The sequence below is a fragment of the Euprymna scolopes genome, chromosome 43 (assembly GCF_053919585.1).
Source record: "Euprymna scolopes isolate OS-2025 chromosome 43, ASM5391958v1, whole genome shotgun sequence".
NCBI classification, from domain to species: Eukaryota; Metazoa; Mollusca; class Cephalopoda; order Sepiida; family Sepiolidae; genus Euprymna; species Euprymna scolopes.
In genome coordinates this window covers 9919025-9936053 of record NC_136524.1, presented here as the reverse complement: position 1 = coordinate 9936053, position 17029 = coordinate 9919025, and the positions used below count along the sequence as shown (strand labels likewise).

The following is a 17029-nucleotide window of genomic DNA, read 5'->3' as shown; positions in this document are numbered from 1 at the left end:
TTGATGATCTATATAATAATATATTAATTGATGATCTATATGATAATATGTTAATTTATGATCTATATAATAATATGTTAATTGATGATCTATATAATAATATGTAAATTGACGATCTATATGATAATATGTTAATTGATGATCTATATAATAATATGTTAATTGACGATCTATATAATAACATGTTAATTAATGATCTATATAATAATATGTTAATTGATGATCTATATAATAATATGTTAATTGATGATCTATATAATAATATGTTAATTGACGATCTATATGATAATATGTTAATTGATGATCTATATAATAATATGTTAATTGATGATCTATATAATATGTTAATTGACGATCTATATGATAATATGTTAATTGATGATCTATATAATAATATGTTAATTGACGATCTATATGATAATATGTTAATTGATGATCTATATAATGATATGTTAATTGATGATCTATATAATGATATGTTAATTGATGATCTATATAATGATATGTTAATTGACGATCTATATGATAATATGTTAATTGATGATCTATATAATAATATGTTAATTGATGATCTATATAATGATATGTTAATTGACGATCTATATGATAATATGTTAATTGATGATCTATATAACAATATGTTAATTGATGATCTATATAATATGTTAATTGACGATCTATATGATAATATGTTAATTGATGATCTATATAATAATATGTTAATTGACGATCTATATGATAATATGTTAATTGATGATCTATATGATAATATGTTAATTGACGATCTATATGATAATATGTTAATTGATGATCTATATAATATGTTAATTGACGATCTATATAATATGTTAATTGATGATCTATATAATATGTTAATTGATGATCTATATGATAATATGTTAATTGACGATCTATATGATAATATGTTAATTGATGATCTATATAATAATATGTTAATTGATGATCTATATAATATGTTAATTGACGATCTATATGATAATATGTTAATTGATGATCTATATGATAATATGTTAATTGACGATCTATATGATAATATGTTAATTGATGATCTATATGATAATATGTTAATTGATGATCTATATAATAATATGTTAATTGACGATCTATATGATAATATGTTAATTGATGATCTATATAATAATATGTTGATTGACGATCTATATAATAATATGTTAATTGACGATCTATATAATAATATGTTAATTGATGATCTATATAATATGTTAATTGATGATCTATATAATAATACGTTAATTGATTATCTATACAATATGTTAATTGACGATCTATATGATAATATGTTAATTGATGATCTATATAATAATATGTTAATTGACGATCTATATGATAATATGTTAATTGATGATCTATATAATAATATGTTAATTGATGATCTATATAATATGTTAATTGACGATCTATATGATAATATGTTAAATGACGATCTATATGATAATATGTTAAATGACGATCTATATAATAATATGTTAATTGACGATCTATATGATAATATGTTAATTGACGATCTATATAATAATATGTTAATTGATGATCTATATAATAATATGTTAATTGATGATCTATATAATAATATGTTAATTGATGATCTATATAATAATATGTTAATTGATTATCTATATAATAATATGTAAATTGATGATCTATATAATATGTTAATTGATGATCTATATAATAATATGTTAATTGATGATCTATATAATATGTTAATTGACGATCTATATGATAATATGTTAAATGACGATCTATATAATAATATGTTAAATGACGATCTATATAATAATATGTTAATTGACGATCTATATAATAATATGTTAATTGATGATCTATATAATAATATGTTAATTGATGATCTATATAATAATACGTTAATTGATTATCTATATAATAATATGTTAATTGATGATCTATATAATAATATGTTAATTGATGATCTATATAATATGTTAATTGATGATCTATATAATAATATGTTAATTGACGATCTATATAATAATTATATATAATGTTGATTGACGATCTATATAATAATATGTTAATTGACGATCTATATAATAATTATATATAATGTTGATTGACGATCTATATAATAATATGTTAATTGACGATCTATATAATAATATGTTAATTGATGATCTATATAATATGTTAATTGACGATCTATATGATAATATGTTAATTGACGATCTATATAATAATATGTTAATTGACGATCTATATAATAATATGTTAATTGATGATCTATATAATATGTTAATTGATGATCTATATAATAATATGTTAATTGACGATCTATATGATAATATGTTAATTGATGATCTATATAATAATATGTTAATTGATGATCTATATAATATGTTAATTGACGATCTATATGATAATATGTTTATTGATGATCTATATAATAATATGTTAATTGATGATCTATATAATAATATGTTAATTGATGATCTATATGATAATATGTTAATTGACGATCTATATAATAATATGTTAATTGACGATCTATATGATAATATGTTAATTGATGATCTATATAATAATATGTTAATTGACGATCTATATAATAATATGTTAATTGATGATCTATATAATATGTTAATTGACGATCTATATAATAATATGTAAATTGATGATCTTTATAATAATATGTTAATTGATTATCTATATAATAATATGTTAATTGACGATCTATATAATAATATGTTAATTGATGATCTATATAATAATATGTTAATTGATGATCGATATAATAATATGTTAATTGATGATCTATATAATAATATGTTAATTGATGATCTATATAATAATATGTTAATTGATGATCGATATAATAATATGTTAATTGATTATCTATATAATAATATGTTAATTGATGATCTATATAATAATATGTTAATTGATGATCTATATAATATGTTAATTGACGATCTAAATGATAATATGTTAATTGACGATCTATATAATAATATGTTAATTGATTATCTATATAATAATATGTTAATTGATGATCTATATGATAATATGTTAATTAATTATCTATATAATAATATGTTAAGTGACGATCTATATGATAATATGTTAATTGACGATCAATATAATAATATGTTAATTGACGATCTATATGATAATATGTTAATTGATGATCTATATAATAATATGTTAATTGATGATCTATATAATAATATGTTAATTGATGATCTATATAATATGTTAATTGATGATCTATATAATAATATGTTAATTGATGATCTATATAATAATATGTTAATTGATGATCTATATAATAATATGTTAATTGATGATCGATATAATAATATGTTAATTGATGATCTATATAATAATATGTTAATTGATGATCTATATAATAATATGTTAATTGATGATCGATATAATAATATGTTAATTGATTATCTATATAATAATATGTTAATTGATGATCTATATAATAATATGTTAATTGATGATCTATATAATATGTTAATTGACGATCTAAATGATAATATGTTAATTGACGATCTATATAATAATATGTTAATTGATTATCTATATAATAATATGTTAATTGATGATCTATATGATAATATGTTAATTAATTATCTATATAATAATATGTTAAGTGACGATCTATATGATAATATGTTAATTGACGATCTATATAATAATATGTTAATTGATGATCTATATAATAATATGTTAATTGATGATCTATATAATAATATGTTAATTGATGATCTATATAATAATATGTTAATTGATGATCTATATGATAATATGTTAATTGACGATCTATATAATAATATGTTAATTGATTATCTATATAATAATATGTTAATTGATGATCTATATAATAATATGTTAATTGATGATCTATATAATATGTTAATTGATGATCTATATAATAATATGTTAATTGATGATCTATATAATATGTTAATTGACGATCTATATGATAATATGTTAATTGATGATCTATATAATATGTTAATTGACGATCTATATGATAATATGTTAATTGACGATCTATATAATAATATGTTAATTGACGATCTATATAATAATATGTTAATTGATGATCTATATAATATGTTAATTGACGATCTATATAATAATATGTTAATTGATGATCTATATAATAATATGTTAATTGATGATCTATATGATAATATGTTAATTGACGATCTATATAATAATATGTTAATTGATTATCTATATAATAATATGTTAATTGATGATCTATATAATAATATGTTAATTGATGATCTGTATAATATGTTAATTGATGATCTATATAATAATATATTAATTGATGATCTATATAATAATATGTTAATTGATGATCTATATAATAATATGTTAATTGATGATCTATATAATAATATGTTAATTGATGATCTATATAATATGTTAATTGACGATCTATATAATAATATGTTAATTGACGATCTATATAATAATATGTTAATTGATGATCTATATAATAATATATTAATTGATGATCTATATAATAATATGTTAATTGATGATCTATATAATAATATGTTAATTGATGATCTATATAATAATATATTAATTGATGATCTATATAATAATATGTTAATTGATGATCTATATAATAATATGTTAATTGACGATCTATATAATAATATGTTAATTGACGATCTATATAATAATATGTTAATTGACGATCTATATAATAATATGTTCATTGATGATCTATATAATAATATGTTAATTGATGATCTATATAATAATATGTTAATTGATGATCTATATAATAATATGTTAATTTACGATCTATATAATAATATGTTAATTGACGATCTATATAATAATATGTTAATTGATGATCTATATAATAATATGTTAATTGATGATCTATATAATAATATGTTAATTGATGATCTATATAATAATATGTTAATTGACGATCTATATAATAATATGTTAATTGATGATCTATATAATAATATGTTAATTGACGATCTATATAATAATATGTTTATTGACGATCTATATAATAATATGTTAATTGACGATCTATATAATAATATGTTAATTGATGATCTATATAATAATATGTTAATTGATGATCTATATAACTATATTTTTATTTATGATCTATATAATAATATGTTAATTGATGATCTATATAATAATATGTTAATTGACGATCTATATAATAATATGTTAATTGATGATCTATATAATAATATGTTAATTGATGATCTATATAATAATATGTTAATTGACGATCTATATAATAATATGTTAATTGATGATCTATATAATAATACATTAATTGATTATCTATACAATATGTTAATTGACGATCTATATGATAATATGTTAATTGATGATCTATAAAATAATATGTTAATTGACGATGAATATAATAATATGTTAATTGATGATCTATATAATAATATGTTAATTGATGATCTATATAATATGTTAATTGACGATCTATATGATAATATGTTAATTGATGATCTATATGATAATATGTTAATTGATGATCTATATGATAATATGTTAATTGATGATCTATATAATATGTTAATTGATGATCTATATAATATGTTAATTGATGATCTATATGATAATATGTTAATTGATGATCTATATAATATGGTAATTGACGATCTATATAATAATATGTTAATTGATGATCTATATAATAATATGTTAATTGATGATCTATATAATATGTTGATTGACGATCTATATGATAATATGTTAATTGATGATCTATATAATAATATGTTAATTGATGATCTATATAATATGTTAATTGACGATGTATATCATAATATGTTAATTGATGATCTATATGATAATATGTTAATTGATGATCTATATGATAATATGTTAATTGATGATCTATATAATATGTTAATTGACGATCTATATGATAATATGTTAATTGACGATCTATATGATAATATGTTAATTGATGATCTATATATTAATATGTTAATTGATGATCTATATAATAATATGTTAATTGATGATCTATATGATAATATGTTAATTGATGATCTATATTATAATATGTTAATTGATGATCTATATAATATGTTAATTGACGATCTATATGATAATATGTTAATTGATTATCTATATAATAATATGTTAATTGATGATCTATATAATATGTTGATTGACGATCTATATGATAATATGTTAATTGATGATCTATATAATAATATGTTAATTGATGATCTATATAATATGTTAATTGACGATCTATATGATAATATGTTATTGATGATCTATATGATAATATGTTAATTGATGATCTATATAATATGTTAATTGACGATCTATATGATAATATGTTAATTGATGATCTATATAATAATATGTTAATTGACGATCTATATGATAATATGTTAATTGATGATCTATATAATAATATGTTAATTGATGATCTATATAATAATATGTTAATTGATGATCTATATAATATGTTAATTGACGATCTATATGATAATATGTTAATTGATGATCTATATTATATGTTAATTGACGATCTATATGATAATATGTTAATTGATGATCTATATGATAATATGTTAATTGATGATCTATATAATAATATGTTAATTGACGATCTATATGATAATATGTTAATTGATGATCTATATAATAATATGTTAATTGATGATCTATATAATATGTTAATTGACGATCTATATGATAATATGTTAATTGATGATCTATATGATAATATGTTAATTGATGATCTATATAATATGTTAATTGACGATCTATATGATAATATGTTAATTGATGATCTATATAATAATATGTTAATTGACGATCTATATAATAATATGTTAATTGATGATCTATATGATAATATGTTAATTGACGATTTATATAATATGTTAATTGATGATCTATATAATAATATGTTAATTGATGATCTATATAATATGTTAATTGACGATCTATATGATAATATGTGAATTGATGGTCTATATAATAATATGTTAATTGATGATCTATATAATAATATGTTAATTGATGATCTATATAATATGTTAATTGATGATCTATATAATAATATGTTAATTGATGATCTATATAATATGTTAATTGACGATCTATATAATAATATGTTAATTGACGATCTATATAATAATATGTTAATTGATGATCTATATAATAATATGTTAATTGATGATCTATATAATATGTTAATTGATGATCTATATAATAATATGTTAATTGATGATCTATATAATATGTTAATTGATGATCTATATAATAATATGTTAATTGACGATCTATATAATAATATGTTAATTGATGATCTATATAATAATACGTTAATTGATTATGTATACAATATGTAAATTGACGATCTATATGATAATATGTTAATTGATGATCTATATAATAATATGTTAATTGACGATCTATATGATAATATGTTAATTGATGATCTATATAATAATATGTTAATTGATGATCTATATGATAATATGTTAATTGACGATCTATATGATAATATGTTAATTGATGATCGATATAATAATATGTTAATTGACGATCTATATAATAATATGTTAATTGATGATCTATATGATAATATGTTAATTGATGATCTATATGATAATATGTTAATTGACGATCTATATGATAATATGTTAATTGATGATCTATATAATAATATGTTAATTGATGATCTATATAATATGTTAATTGACGATCTATATAATAATATGTTAATTGACGATCTATATGATAATATGTTAATTGATGATCTATATAATAATATGTTAATTGACGATCTATATAATAATATGTTAATTGACGATCTATATAATAATATGTTAATTGACGATATATATAATAATATTTTAATTGATGATCTATATAATAATATGTTAATTGATGATCTATATAATAATATGTTAATTGATGATCTATACAATAATATGTTAATTTACGATCTATATAATAATATGTTAATTGACGATCTATATAATAATATGTTAATTGATGATCTATATAATAATATGTTAATTGATGATCTATATAATAATATGTTTATTGATGATCTATATAATAATATGTTAATTGACGATCTATATAATAATATGTTAATTGATGATCTATATAATAATATGTTAATTGACGATCTATATAATAATATGTTAATTGACGATCTATATAATAATATGTTAATTGACGATCTATATAATAATATGTTAATTGATGATCTATATAATAATATGTTAATTGATGATCTATATAATAATATTTTAATTTATGATCTATATAATAATATGTTAATTGATGATCTATATAATAATATGTTAATTGACGATCTATATAATAATATGTTAATTGATGATCTATATAATAATATGTTAATTGATGATCTATATAATAATATGTTAATTGACGATCTATATAATAATATGTTAATTGATGATCTATATAATAATACATTAATTGATTATCTATACAATATGTTAATTGACGATCTATATAATAATATGTTAATTGATGATCTATATAATATGTTAATTGACGATCTATATGATAATATGTTAATTGAGGATCTATATGATAATATGTTAATTGATGATCTATATGATAATATGTTAATTGATGATCTATATAATATGTTAATTGATGATCTATATAATATGTTAATTGATGATCTATATGATAATATGTTAATTGATGATCTATATGATAATATGTTAATTGATGATCTATATAATATGTTAATTGATGATCTATATAATATGTTAATTGATGATCTATATGATAATATGTTAATTGATGATCTATATAATATGTTAATTGACGATGTATATAATAATATGTTAATTGATGATCTATATGATAATATGTTAATTGATGATCTATATGATAATATGTTAATTGATGATCTATATAATAATATGTTAATTGATGATCTATATGATTATATGTTAATTGATGATCTATATAATATGTTAATTGACGATCTATATGATAATATGTTAATTGACGATCTATATGATAATATGTTAATTGATGATCTATATAATAATATGTTAATTGATGATCTATATAATAATATGTTAATTGATGATCTATATGATAATATGTTAATTGATGATCTATATGATAATATGTTAATTGATGATCTATATAATATGTTAATTGACGATCTATATGATAATATGTTAATTGATTATCTATATAATAATATGTTAATTGATGATCTATATAATATGTTGATTGACGATCTATATGATAATATGTTAATTGATGATCTATATAATAATATGTTAATTGATGATCTATATAATATGTTAATTGACGATCTATATGATAATATGTTAATTGATGATCTATATGATAATATGTTAATTGATGATCTATATAATATGTTAATTGACGATCTATATGATAATATGTTAATTGATGATCTATATAATAATATGTTAATTGACGATCTATATGATAATATGTTAATTGATGATCTATATAATAATATGTTAATTGATGATCGATATAATAATATGTTAATTGATGATCTATATAATATGTTAATTGACGATCTATATGATAATATGTTAATTGATGATCTATATAATATGTTAATTGACGATCTATATGATAATATGTTAATTGATGATCTATATGATAATATGTTAATTGATGATCTATATAATATGTTAATTGACGATCTATATGATAATATGTTAATTGATGATCTATATAATAATATGTTAATTGACGATCTATATGATAATATGTTAATTGATGATCTGTATAATAATATGTTAATTGATGATCTATATAATATGTTAATTGACGATCTATATGATAATATGTTAATTGATGATCTATATAATATGTTAATTGATGATCTATATAATAATATATTAATTGATGATCTATATAATAATATGTTAATTGACGATCTATATAATAATATGTTAATTGATGATCTATATAATAATATGTTAATTGATGATCTATATAATAATATGTTAATTGACGATCTATATAATAATATGTTAATTGACGATCTATATAATAATATGTTAATTGATGATCTATATAATAATATGTTAATTGATGATCTATATAATAATATGTTAATTGATGATCTATATAATAATATGTTAATTGACGATCTATATAATAATATGTTAATTGATGATCTATATAATAATACGTTAATTGATTATCTATACAATATGTTAATTGACGATCTATATGATAATATGTTAATTGATGATCTATATAATAATATGTTAATTGACGATGAATATAATAATATGTTAATTGATGATCTATATAATAATATGTTAATTGATGATCTATATAATATGTTAATTGACGATCTATATGATAATATGTTAATTGATGATCTATATAATAATATGTTAATTGATGATCTATATAATATGTTAATTGATGATCTATATAATATGTTAATTGATGATCTATATAATAATATGTTAATTGATGATCTATATAATAATATGTTAATTGATGATCTATATAATATGTTAATTGACGATCTATATGATAATATGTTAATTGATGATCTATATGATAATATCTTAATTGATGATCTATATAATATGTTAATTGATGATCTATATAATATGTTAATTGATGATCTATATGATAATATGTTAATTGATGATCTATATAATAATATGTTAATTGATGATCTATATAATAATATGTTAATTGATGATCTATATAATAATATGTTAATTGATGATCTATATGATATGGTAATTGACGATCTATATGATAATATGTTAATTGATGATCTATATAATAATATGTTAATTGACGATCTATATGATAATATGTTAATTGATGATCTATATGATAATATGTTAATTGACGATCTATATGATAATATGTTAATTGATGATCTATATAATATGTTAATTGACGATCTATATAATAATATGTTAATTGACGATCTATATAATAATATGTTAATTGATGATCTATATAATATGTTAATTGACGATCTATATGATAATATGTTAATTGATGATCTATATAATAATATGTTAATTGATGATCTATATAATATGTTCATTGACGATCTATATGATAATATGTTAATTGATGATCTATATGATAATATGTTAATTGATGATCTATATAATATGTTAATTGACGATCTATATGATAATATGTTAATTGATGATCTATATAATAATATGTTAATTGACGATCTATATAATAATATGTTAATTGATGATCTATATAATATGTTAATTTACGATCTATATGATAATATGTTAATTGATGATCTATATGATAATATGTTAATTGACGATTTATATAATATGTTAATTGATGATCTATATAATAATATGTTAATTGATGATCTATATAATATGTTAATTGACGATCTATATGATAATATGTTAATTGATGATCTATATAATAATATGTTAATTGATGATCTATATAATAATATGTTAATTGATGATCTATATAATATGTTAATTGATGATCTATATAATAATATGTTAATTGATGATCTATATAATATGTTAATTGACGATCTATATAATAATATGTTAATTGACGATCTATATAATAATATGTTAATTGATGATCTATATAATAATATGTTAATTGATGATCTATATAATATGTTAATTGATGATCTATATAATAATATGTTAATTGATGATCTATATAATATGTTAATTGATGATCTATATAATAATATGTTAATTGACGATCTATATAATAATATGTTAATTGATGATCTATATAATAATACGTTAATTGATTATGTATTCAATATGTTAATTGACGATCTATATGATAATATGTTAATTGATGATCTATATAATAATATGTTAATTGACGATCTATATGATAATATGTTAATTGATGATCTATATAATAATATGTTAATTGATGATCTATATGATAATATGTTAATTGACGATCTATATGATAATATGTTAATTGATGATCGATATAATAATATGTTAATTGATGATCTATATAATAATATGTTAATCGATGATCTATATGATAATATGTTAATTGATTATCTATATGATAATATGTTAATTGACGATCTATATGATAATATGTTAATTGATGATCTATATAATAATATGTTAATTGATGATCTATATAATATGTTAATTGACGATCTATATAATAATATGTTAATTGATGATCTATATAATAATATGTTAATTGATGATCTATATAATAATATGTTAATTGACGATCTATATGATAATATGTTAATTGATGATCTATATAATAATATGTTAATTGATGATCTATATAAAAATATGTTAATGCAATTTGTGTGCGTACATTATCGTCTTTCACTCCCACTTTTAAAAGTGAGATCGTTCACTCGCCAAAGGATGAAAAATAGCTAATGTCATTGTTTGCCAGGAATGAAATTTTTGCACATTTCAAAATTAATTGTTCTAAAATCGAATAAACTATCAAAAATAGAAATCTGTCGCTCCCTACCACTTCAAGTTAAATAGTTTTAATAGTATGATTTTTGCATCTTATTGCATTGAACAGTTACAAGTTTAAATAAGTAGAATATTTATGTTAAAATTATAATTGCAATTGCTACAATATAAAGAAAATTAAAATGTTATCTTTTTATTAAAAAATATATTTAGCTGACAAGTATTTGTACGGTTAGAAATGAAGATGATGGATAAGAAACCGTGGAATTTCCTTGGGTCTTTCTTATACGCTCATCCATTTCGTGTTTATAGTGCGTTATAATCTTTCACACATATTTAAACAAAAAAAAAATGAAATCATCCGATCAGCAAAGACGGATATTGGTGGTCAGTCTGATGCTGTTAAAGTAAAAATTTCAACTTCATCCATTTAAAAGATGAATTGTTCCAAATTCTAATTCTATTACCCAATCGATTAAAGTATAATTTTAAATAAATATATTTCAACAAGTGACATTCATTTGATTTATTTGAAAAAAAAATGTGTGATGATTATTTTTGGAGAAAAAAGACAAAGAATATTTATTGTTTAAAAAAGAATTAATTTGTCACAATTTTAAATAAACAAATTCGTTTTATTCATTTACAGAATATTTATTTGAACATTATTTTATGGAGAAATAAAGAGTCAGGTTTCCATAATAATATTGACTCTGATAAACATCTCTTATTTCAAAATGACTATTATTATCAATAGTAAATAACATAGATTGCTACAAAAGGCACCACGGAATTTCTACAGGTCACGGTAATAATAATAATAATAATAATAATAATAATAATAATAATAATAATAATAATAATAATAATAATAACCAGGGAACTTATGACCATGCACAACACACTACACCTAAAGGATGATGTTGGCCGACTCTACATGAAAGGGAAAGACGGCGGGAGGGGACAGGTTTGTATAGAAAACTGTGTGAATGACAGCAAAAAGCACTAGAAAAATACATGGTTAAACACTGAAAGAATAATCATGGCAGCGTGAAACACTGAAAAAATCAATAAAACAGAAAACAGAGAGACAAAGGATAAGACAAGAAAAGAAAAATGGGAAGAGAAACAACTACACGGAAGATTCATAAGGATGACAAAAAAATGAGAATAACATAAAAACTTGGACATGGATGCGAAAAGGACATGTAAAGCGAGAAACTTAATCCCTAATAACTGAACCAACCACATCAAAGCAAAGATCAACAAAACACAAGAAAACAGCAAATGCAGACTCTGTGGACAAAGAGACAAAATGATAAATCATATAATAAGTGAATGTAGCAAACTAACCCAAAAGGGATACAAGAACTGGCACAACCCAGTGGGAAGGACAGTACACTGGGAATTGTGCAAGCAACTGCATCTCGAACACACAGATGACTGGTACAAGCATAAGCCAGCAATAGTACTTGAAAACGAGAATAAAAAACCCTATGGGACATGGACATACAAACTGATAAACCCGCTCAAACAAGAAGACCAAATGTCATAATAATTAACAAGAAAGAAAAGTTATTGCCAAATCATAAACTTTGCTGTTCCGGTTGATCACAGAATAAATATCAAAGAAAAGGAGAAATGGAGCAAATACACAGAGCTAGTCAGAGAGCTGAAAGGGATTTGGATGATAAAAAAATTAGGATAGTACCTATAATAGTAAGAGCACAAGGAACAATTCCGAAAAACTTTGAAAAAAGAATGGGAGAAATTGGAATCAGAGGAATGGCTGGAAAGATACAACGAATAACAATAATGAAAACAGCTGAAATATTAAGGAAAATCCTTGAATGCGGAGATTAATACACATGAGCCACATGCACAGACCAGATAAAACTGATGCAGAGGCAAAAAAACTCGGCAGCAATCTCCAATGGGCGTCAAGTCTGCTTTTGAATGCGTTTACCGTTTGTGCTTGTACAACTGCATCTGAGAGATCATTCCATGTGTTGACAACCCTCTGTGAGAAAATCCCTTTGCGGACATCTAGCGTACAGTGTTTTTTTACGATTTTGAGGCTGTTCCCCCTGGTTGCACTATTTTTGGTGATCTGAAAAGACGGCTTTCTTGTATCATAGATCTCATGGATGTACTTGTAGAGATCGATCATGTCACCACGATTTCTCCGATGCTCAAGAGTGGGCAGTCTCAGGGTTCTACATATTTCAGAATATGGCATCACTGAAGAACAAGCCATATTCTGCAAGTGCTTTCCATCTAATTAAGTCTAATTGAATATGCTCGCTAGTTTTGGTGTAAAAATCCGCTCTTGAGTGAAAAATTAATCAGTGTAAAATATCACAACACTGTGAAGTTAACGAACACTACTACTACTACTAATAATAATAATAATAATAATAATAATAATAATAATAATAATAATAAGAAGAAGAAGAAGAAGAAGAATCGAAAGTAAAATTTAAGATTACTAGGAATAATCATACTAACGGTGATAATGCTTATCATTATAAAGGAGGATAAAAATTACTACCGGAACAGTAGTAGAAACTCGCTATGAAGCAAGCAAACAACAGAAGATGTATTTGAGAGAAACAGCTTACCTTATAGGCTTTTATATACTGATGTTTATTAGCTGTTTTCTTTTCGGATAAAGTTAATGTCAAGAGAGAGATAAAGCGCCTTCCTAGGGCTTTATCTCTCTCTTGCTTTTTTTTTTGGGGGGGGTATTTCATAGCATATCTTTTAAAACTTTATATAGTCATGTTTGGGGGGTATTTCGTCTTATAGATAATATTGGGTCATCAGGAGAGAATACGCACTGTTTAAGGCCCCTCCTCTCTACGGCTTGTTCGCGTATCGGCCCCCCCCCTCACTGATGTGAGGCCCAATTATCTGCTCAATAAAATTAAAAGGAAAGACGTTTGATAATTAAACGACTCTTGTTACGAGCAATGGCTTTGCGCATGCCATTCAATGTTCAAAGGCTACGTCTGACATATTTGTTGGGATGCGCACATATAGAAGAAAATAATGATAATATCAATAATAATAAATAATAGTAATAACAACAATAATAATCATTATAATAATATATAATAATAGTTATAATAGTCATGGGTCAAACGTCATAGATGGTAGAAAGTCTCCATTAAACAAAATTGGAGACAACATTTCTAAGAATAGTAAATACTTGATATTAAGCAACATCAGTTTTACATGCCAGGTTGACATCTGGCAGGATTTAACGACTTTTCATGGCCAAAGTTGGGTCTTTAGCTTGAGTAAGAAATTCTGAGACGGTATCTCAATAAAAATACCGGGGAAAGAAAACCTCATACATACCATTCCTTGTATTATTTCAATAAGAGATGTTCAAAACTATCAAACTACAAACGACATACGTGGGACCGGAATCTCAAATGCAGGCCCCATGTCCGCCAGAGGAAAGAATAAGGCTTTCCAGACCATCAGTTGGAGGCACTTTTAAAACATTATCACAAAAATAAATTGTACTAAGGCCTTAAATAAAATTGTGATAAAATGGTATTTGAAGAGTGATCCTCTGAGAACCAATATAGACAACGAATGCATCAACGATGAAATGAGCTAAGCCTGCTGGAATTAACAGAGTAAAAACCTTGCAGAGCAAGTGTGATAAGAACGAATGAGTGGTTAACTGCTATTGAAAAACTAAAAAGAGGAATTGAGAAGGAAGACTTATATGAGAATGTGTACATCAGTAAACTTGATGAACTCGACGAAGTGTCGGCGGTAGAAGAAACAATTTTATCTGTAAACGAAAATATTGTAACTTAAGACAATCAAACTCTTTCCACAAAAGCTATCGTTAAACATATGATTGAACATGGGATGACAAAAGAAAATACTAATATTTTCATATTGTTAGACAAAAAGCTAAGAGCTAGCAATTTAAAACAACCACCGAATCTGATTTGCCAATAGGAAACGACCTAAATCTGTCACTACAAAAGTCAATGAAGTCTTACCATTTTAATCGGTAAATAATTTAGATGAGTGCATAAAAGTTATTAAAGCTGCTGCGAATAGTGTGTCGAAGCTACTCAGAGTATAAAAATATAAAAACGAAATTTAGAAAGAGTCCTGGTGATGGAAACGTTTAGACATTATAGCAAATTCTGATGAATCTCGGGTACTCTGGAAAGACATTTAGGGAAAGAGAGTTGATAAAGAGTGGACCAAAGATATTAAAAGGGAGGTGTCCTCTAGAATAGAACAACAAAGGAACCGTTAAGATGTTGAAGATGAAGCTTCCAAATTGGAAAGCATCTCGACCTTGTTTAAAACATTCCAGCCCTTCACCCACTTCTTGCAACAATATTAAAAGACTGTTTGGTGACAGGTAGCTTTCCTGGGTGACTGACAAAGGAAATTGCAGTCTTGATCATGAAAGATAAGACAAAAAAGGGTGAAATGAAAAACTTTAGACTAATCAGTTGCCTCTCAGTTATGTGGAAACTTTTTATTAGCATATT

The 17029-nt window shown here is 21.9% G+C and overlaps 1 protein-coding gene across 1 annotated transcript in view; it reads left to right on the top strand.

Annotated features, from left to right (window-relative positions):
- The window catches only part of LOC145268178 (uncharacterized), a 135194-nt gene that overhangs the window by 101948 nt on the left and 16217 nt on the right, over positions 1-17029 (top strand). The window lies entirely within an intron of this gene.